General features: G+C 44.6%; 1 pseudogene; it reads right to left on the bottom strand.

Annotated features, from left to right (window-relative positions):
- LOC107611410 lies at positions 194 to 6,621 on the bottom strand (annotated as a pseudogene).

Raw genomic sequence — 8,069 nt, 5'->3', positions numbered from 1 at the left:
TCCTTTCATAAATTTTATCATGTGTATAATGATAAAATATTAATTTTAAATTTTATTTTAAAAATAAAGAGGTAACAATAATAAAAAATAATAATAAACTAAAAAAAAGGGTAAAAAACCGTAATAAGCTAAGGGTAGTTTCGCATTACGTAAATAAGCCAAAAGCAAAATCGTTTCAGCAATGAGCCAAGGCCTATTTTTATGTAATTCGAACCAGCCTGGTTCGAACTACATTCCTTAGTAATTCGAACCAACCTAGTTCGAATTAGGAGAAGAAAAAGTTGAACGTAATTCGAACCAAGGTGGTTCGAACTCAAGCTCCACATAATTCGAACAAGGCTAGTTCGAATTATGCATACTCTAGCAAACCATGTAATTCGAACCAACCTGGTTCGAATTACCCTTCTCGTGGCTCCTTAATAATTCGAACCGAGCTGGTTCGAATTACTAGTGATTCGGCTATATAAGGAGTTCGAATCATCCTCATTCGAACTATTCTTCCCTTCCCCTACCCCACCAAATCCCAGAGAAAACGACCCAGATTCCATACGACGAAGACCTGAACGGAATACTCTGCTGATGGGGGACGATCCGGCACGGTTACATCGCTTGGACGGAGTTGCTCATATAGCCGGGGTCATCAACGAGGAGGTTAGTACAGAAAAAACTTCGTGGTAGCGGTATATGTGACTTAGTGGTTTTGCATGCAGGTTAGTTGGTGGTTTACTTGGTGGTTTATTTAGGTGGTTTATGTTAGTGGTTTATGTTAGTGGTTTATGTTGGTGGTTTATGTTAGGGGTTTATGTTAGTGGTTTATGTTGGTGGTTTATGTTAGTGGTTTATGTTAGTGGTTTATGTTATGCTATAGTTGTTTTATGTTAGCACTTTTAAGTTAGTGGTTTATGTTGGTTTCTTATGTTGGTGGTTTATGTTAGTTGTTTTATGTAAGTGGTTTCTGTTAGTTATTTTATGTTATTGGTTTGTGTTAGTTGTTTTATGCTAGCTGTTTTATGTTAATGGTCTTAGTTAAGCTGTTTTATGTTAGTGGTTCTACTTAAGTTGTTTTACGTTACCAGTTTAGTTGTGCGGTCTATGGGTTTGTTTTGCATGTGGTTGTTGTTCATGTATTTTTATGCGGTTTTATTTAGTATAATGTTTTGTTGATGATTTATCGTGTTGGTTATGTCTGTCGTTTGTTATTAACCTGGTTCTAACAATGCGGTGCATTTCATGCGCAGCCTCAGCGATGCATCAGGAGCATGCGGCGGCAGCAGGGCATGCGACTGGATGACAGATACGTTCCGTACTTGCAGATGGCCGGTCTATACCATCTTGCAAGGCTGAACGATAGATGGTTCCGGTTAGACGAGGCCCTTGTTAGTGCATTCGTCGAGCGATGGCGTCCGGAAACGCACACGTTTCATATGCCGTTCGGAGAGTGCACGATCACACTCCAGGACGTGGCATACCAGTTGGGTTTGCCAGTGGACGGGCGTTACGTGAGCGGCTGCCTATCAGAGTTCCATATATACATCCAGGGTGGGCGTCCACCCTGGGAGTGGTTCCAGGAGTTGCTTGGAGTGATACCTCCTCCTAGCCAGGTTCAGAAGTACGCAGTGAACTGCAGCTGGTTTCAGGAGACTTTTGGTGAGTGCCCTGAGGGAGCCGATGACGAGACTGTGCGCCGATATGCCCGTGCATACATCATGATGTTGTTGGGCACGCAGCTGTTTGCGGACAAGTCCGGCAACCGCATTCACATCAGATGGCTTCCGTACGTAGCTAGGCTGGAGGAGATGGGTACCTACAGCTGGGATTCTGCAGCACTGGCATGGTTGTACCGGTGCATGTGCCGAGTGGCGAACAGACATGTTGTCAAGCTAGCGGGACCACTTCAGCTACTTCAGTCATGGATCTTCTGGCAATTTCCTCGGTTTAGGCCTGGACGGTATGAGACGTTCAGCTGGCCATTGGCCTCGAGGTAGTATACTAACCCTTCTTTATTTCAATTTAATATATATAACTCCGTGTTTATTAATAATGTATTACATACCCTAACCACACATTTAAGTAGCCGTAACACATGTTTATGATGCAGGTGGTCCGGGTACAACCCTTCCGGTAGCGAGAAGGGTCCTAGAGTGCAGATGTGGAGGCAGAGGATAGACCAGTTACAGGACAGGGAGGTTAGTACGCTACTTAATAAGTTTCTCTATTTAACCACACTTTATGAGTTGAGTCCATGAGTTGCCCTGACATTGGGGAGTTCTCCGTGCAGTTTATCTGGATGCCGTACAGCAGCCCTGACGTACTTCAGGTTGTGCATCCAGAGGCTTTGGAGCCTCGGCATATGGCGTTGTGGCGGTCTGTGACGTCCCTGATCTACTTTGCTGTCATAGAGTGGCATCAGATTGATAGGGTTCTTCCGCAGTTCGGAGGGGTGCAGCCCCGTCCGAATCCCGCCCTGAACATCGACTTTCTGATGTCGAAGGACGGCAGAGGCGGTGATCGATGGTTTCCGTACCATTTGCAGAAGTGGCATCTATATTGGGATGACCGTGCGGAGACCGTGCTGAGGTTCGATGTTGTTGCCGACCCTGGACCATCGCATGAGTTCCTCGAGTGGTGGAGTCAGCATGGAAAGACGTTCTTGTCTCCGGATATGCACTTGGGGGATCCGAGAGCCGTTCCTATTCCAGTTGAGGCCTCACAGCGGGGTGCTGGGCGAGTTCCTGACATGGATCGTCCTGAGGATGTGCCGGACAGACGGCGGGTTGAGAGGAGAGCTCGTGTGGGGACACGACGGAGCGGGCATGACTGGAGATGGCTTGAGCATGCTATGGACGATGATGACGATGCAGGTCCCGCTGGAGCCAGACGACGAGGCTAGCGAGGGAGACGGAGAGGGCGTGGTGCGGCGGAGCACCCTGGTTGTGACGACGACGACGATGACGATGATCAGCATGGGCCCGTGGGCGGGGATGGTGCAGGGGCAGTGGCAGTTGCTGGTGTTAGTACCCACGATGGCAGACATGGAGGTGAGTGGTATGGGTCATGTATGGGTGACGGGGCTGACCCTGGTGACGCTCGACTCGGGTCGGGGCCTCTTGGAGATTACTTCGTTGGTGTACCCGCCTATGACCAGCCTCAGCAGGAGGGTACCCCATGGGTTATTCCGGGATCACAGTGGTCAGACTTCCTTGCCTCAGATACGCTTGATGCAGACTTCGGGGGTCAGCAGTTTTTAGAGGAGATTACCACCATCATGTAGGAGGACATGTCGGCCCGGAGACGTGGTCAGACCTCTGGCACGCAGCCACCTTTAGATGTCGATCTGAACGAGCCTCCTACGACATCTGTTGCCGACCATTTTGGTTTGGGAGGTACCCCACCCTCCGCCTACACTACTGCATCACATTCAGTTGCCGGGCCGTCTGTGGCACCCATCCATTCTACGCCACCTGCACAGCCTGCCCCGGATGAGGAGGAGGATGAGATCGAGGACGAGGAGCCGCTTATCCGCAGAGGTCAGAGGACACGTGTACCCCGTCATTGCTTTACGGGCTCGCATCTGTTTAGATGATTCATGTTTCATGTATGTTGGCCATGTTTACTTTTGTTGTTTTCTTAGCCAATTTCACTTTTGTTGTTTGGCCATGTTGTTGTACTTTGAAAACGGATGTTTAGAGGTTATATCATTGAATATCAGATTCATTTGTAGTACGCCACAATGTAATATTTTGATTTACTTATTAAAAATTGCATTCACCAGACTTGTTGAAAGACTCAAAACGAAACATAACATATTCATTAGTTAACGCACAGCATGCACAATACAACACACAAAGCTCAACAAGTTACATGAGTGCTTAAATAAAACATCGAAACGCGAAACTTAAAAAAAAATTCCAAGACTAAGAACATGGCTACTAATGGCCCCCTATGTGAGACGATCCAGCTAGCTATGGGCAACTCCGGCGTGTGTGCCTGGGTTGGCGACATAGGCCACACCTCTTTGGTCGGTTCGGATCCGCCTCATCCATATTCGTCCGTATCCTAGTGGACCTTGGACGACCCTCTCTCGCACGCCTCTTGTTAGGGTCCGATATCACAGTGGGCCCGTCGTATGGTGCCCAGAAACCCTCCGGGATCGGAGGTGTGAATCCAATCCGATACACACTGAATACCGTACTAATCCGATAGACGCCGTGAACATAAGAGGTCCAGGTCACCTGTGAGTAGGCACAACATGCAAGTGCGTGCTGACACAGGAAATGAAGTGCCTGGAAGTACCCGCAATCACATGTCTGAGAGGCAAGCGATACTCTGTAGCTACCCAATGAGAAAGATCCCGTCGGAGTGGTCTCTGCTACGGTGAACTCGGAGTTATCCCGGTCATACAAAGTCACTGTGAAGCACCTGGCCGTCTTCAAGTTGGCCTCAATACACTTCACCAAGTGCTGACTGGATTGTTGTCCGGTCCCCATATGGGCTTCAGCCTCTCTCCCCTTGCGAACAAAGAGTTCCGCAAGCCTTCTATATGTTGCCTTCACCAGAGAGCATACAGGGAGGTTCTGACACCCTTCAGAATTGAGTTCACACACTCGGAGATATTAGTCATCATGTGACCGAATCTCCGTCCCTCATCACGATGCTGAGTCCACAAGGAATAATCAATCCGGTTCGCCCACTCACACATCGCCGGATCTTCAGACCGAAGAATATCAAACTAGTAATCAAACTCAACCTCGGTCTTGGAATATTCCGCATTCACTAGAAGCCTTCGTGCGTCTTTGCCCTTGAAGGTAAGGGCAAAATTAGCCGCTACGTGTCGAATGCAGAATGCACGGTATGCAGATGGAGATAACCAACCTCCGTCAGGAGCCTCAAGCGCAGCCTTGATGCCGTTATGCCTGTCCGATATAACCAACAGACCTGGCTGCGACGTCACGTGCTGTCGAAGGTGGGAGAGAAAGAATGACCAAGACTCTGCATTCTCACCCTCTACTAGTGCGAATGCAACAGGTAGAATGTTGGAGTTCCCGTCCTGTGCAATTGCGATGAGCAAAGTACCCCCGTACTTCCCATACAGATGGGTGCCGTCAATGCTAACTAGCGGCTTGCAATGACGAAATGCCTCGATGAGCGGTGGAAACGTCCAGAAAAGTCTGTGGAAAAAAGCTTGAGACTCGTCTACTTGTCCACCAACTCGAACGGGGCTCGTCTGTAGGATTGCAACAGTACCGGGCATCGTCAACTGGACTCCCAACACCCACCTGGGGAGCTCGTTGTATGACTCATCCCAGTCACCGTATATGAGGGCAATAGCCTTCTGCTTCGCCATCCAGACCCTCCTGTAAGTCGGCCTAAATCCAAAGTGTGCTGCCGTGGCATTTAGGAGCACCTTGATGCTGACGGATGCATCAGCCCTAACCATTGGCATAATGAACGCCGAAATCACATGATAATCCAAGCTCATGTGGTCACTCGAGATGGAGGTCGCAAGACAAGTGTGAGGTCCATTGTACCGTTTGACCTCCCAAATGCCCTTGCGCTGCCGGAGACTCAGTCGAATCAACCATGTGCACCCATTCCCAAACTCAGAACACTTGCCCACATAACGGCGATGATCAGACTCCACTACCTTGTACTGTACCCCTCGCCGGATGCTATAAGTCTTCACGCTTAACAGGGCCTCATCTTTATCCTGAAATTGCTGACCAACCTGGAACTCTGTCAGACCAGCAGTCCCTTCCGCATCTCTAGCTCCGAATCCAATAGAGTGCCCTGAAACACCCTTCTGCCTCATGGCATCCAGGTCCAAAGAAGAAAAATGTGGTGGATACTGCTGTGTGCTAGAACTAGAACCACCGACCGCCAATGCAGGCTCAGTCGCTCCAACTTCGTCGCCGCTGTCATCCTCAATCATATCCGGCTCGACGTCGTCCTCCTCTACATCACCCAACAATCCGTCTCCGATGCTAACCGGTAGAACGCCCTGTAAAGCGTTCGGCAAAATATCAAATGATCCTGCCACGTCGCCTACTCCGTCATTGAGATCAACAGCAAAAGACGGGGAGGCGACAGGTTGGACTGCTGGCTCGTACACAGGGACGAACGAAGAAGCAACGGCAGGCCTGGAACTGGAACCGGCTGCCGTGGCTACAGTGGTGGTATTCCGGTTCGAACCCCCTGAACTGGATACCACATCAACCAGCTTTGCCAACAATTCAGGTGTCCTCACCTCCGGAAACTGCCTCCGACAAAGAAACATGACTTGCAGGTCCTCATCACTACCAATCGTGAAACAATCATACTTCACGGTATCCTGCAAGACCGTGATTGGAATGCAATAGAAAAACTTCTTAACCCGCTTCGCACCTTCCAGACCAAGTTTCATCAGCACAGATCTAACAAGGTCATCATAGCTCGTCGTTGGGTTCACGACAATACAGAAAGGATCCTTATCTGTGAACTTCACACCGGAACGAGTTTTCCTCTTAATGGATCCTCTGTGGTGAACCAAAACAACAAAACTCTCCTCACTAGTCATCTTACACCCTCTAATGAGAGCAACTCACGTTTACAACCTTATATATACTGCTCTGTCTACCACTAAATCGAACCAGCCTAGTTCGAATTAGGGATTGTGTAATTCGAATCAGCTTGGTTCGAATTACTTGATGCATATTCTCTCTCTATAATTCGAACCAGCCTGGGTCGAATTATATGATGCAACCTTCTCTCTCTATAATTCGAACCAGCTTGGTTCGAATTACTAGCATTGATAAATCGAACCAACCTTGTTTGATTTACTTTAACCAGCTTCTCTATGTAATTTGAACTGTATTGTTTCGAATTATATAAATATGTGGTTTGGCTCATTACTGAAACGATTTTGGTTTTGGCTTATTTACGTAATTTAGGCCTGGCATTGGTTTATTATAGTTTTTTACCCTAAAAAAAAAAAACTCAAAATGAAAGTGGATGGAATTGAACTCTCATCAATTACACGCGCACCTTGTTTAAAAGTTAAAACCCACTAAATAAAGTATCGCATTGTGGAGAAAAAACGTTAGTTCTTTGTGGTATAATGCAAAATACTGTACTTTCAACCCAAAATGTTTTCAAAAAATTTAAACTTAAATATCTAAAAATACTAATTAAAACACAAAAACATTGTTTTCAATTTCATGTGAGTTTTTGAAAATATTTTTTACATACTTTCAAGTTTCTTTTTTATTTTTACTGAAAATGAGCAAATTAATCATACTCTAAACTTTTTTCTTTTTCAAAATTGAAATAATTTATTAAAGTTGATTTTTAAAATATAATTTTTTAAAAGCGATAGCATTAATAGTGTTTGTTTATATGAAACTAAAAATGATTTTTCATCAGTACAAACAACGACAATTATAGTTGTTAAAATAATTTTTAAATTTAAAAAGACCATAATAACTATAAATAAAAATATAAATTTGGATATTTATTAAACTTTTTAATTTAATAAATACTCTAAAAGTATATATATATATATAAATAAAAGAGTTTTGAAAGAAAATAAGGCCTTGTCAGTATAACTTTCTTTTGATTATATAACTTTTTTTTAGAATTCTACTTTCATATATCTGTCTCTTGGTTTTTTGTATAAGTTTTTTATTCTTCTGTTTCTAGTAAGTATTGTACTCTGGATTTTGTTTTCGTCGTACCCCTTTTCTTTTAAGGCTCTTAGATATATTATTCTTGTTATATATACATAAATATTTTTATTTTTAGGGGTCGTAGCGCCTCGCCACTTCTGTTTTATATTCTAAGTGTAAAGTTTTGTGTGACAGGGTGTTACAATACTCATATGCGCCTAATCTTTTCTTTAAATTTAAATATTTTTCTTTCTTTTTAATTCATAATAAGTAATCAATTTTGAATTAATTTAAAAATAATTCTGATTTTTTCTTATTCTAAATTATATGTTTCTTTTTTTTATTTTATATCAATCTTATTTTAGTTGTTATTATCTTTGACCGGCCAAGATTTTATTATAACAAATTTTAGATTATAGTTCAAATAGA

This window comes from Arachis ipaensis, chromosome B08, assembly GCF_000816755.2.
Source record: "Arachis ipaensis cultivar K30076 chromosome B08, Araip1.1, whole genome shotgun sequence".
In the NCBI taxonomy this organism is placed as follows: Eukaryota; Viridiplantae; Streptophyta; class Magnoliopsida; order Fabales; family Fabaceae; genus Arachis; species Arachis ipaensis.
Note: the sequence above shows the minus strand (reverse complement) of the source record. Positions and strands in the feature narration are given on the sequence as shown.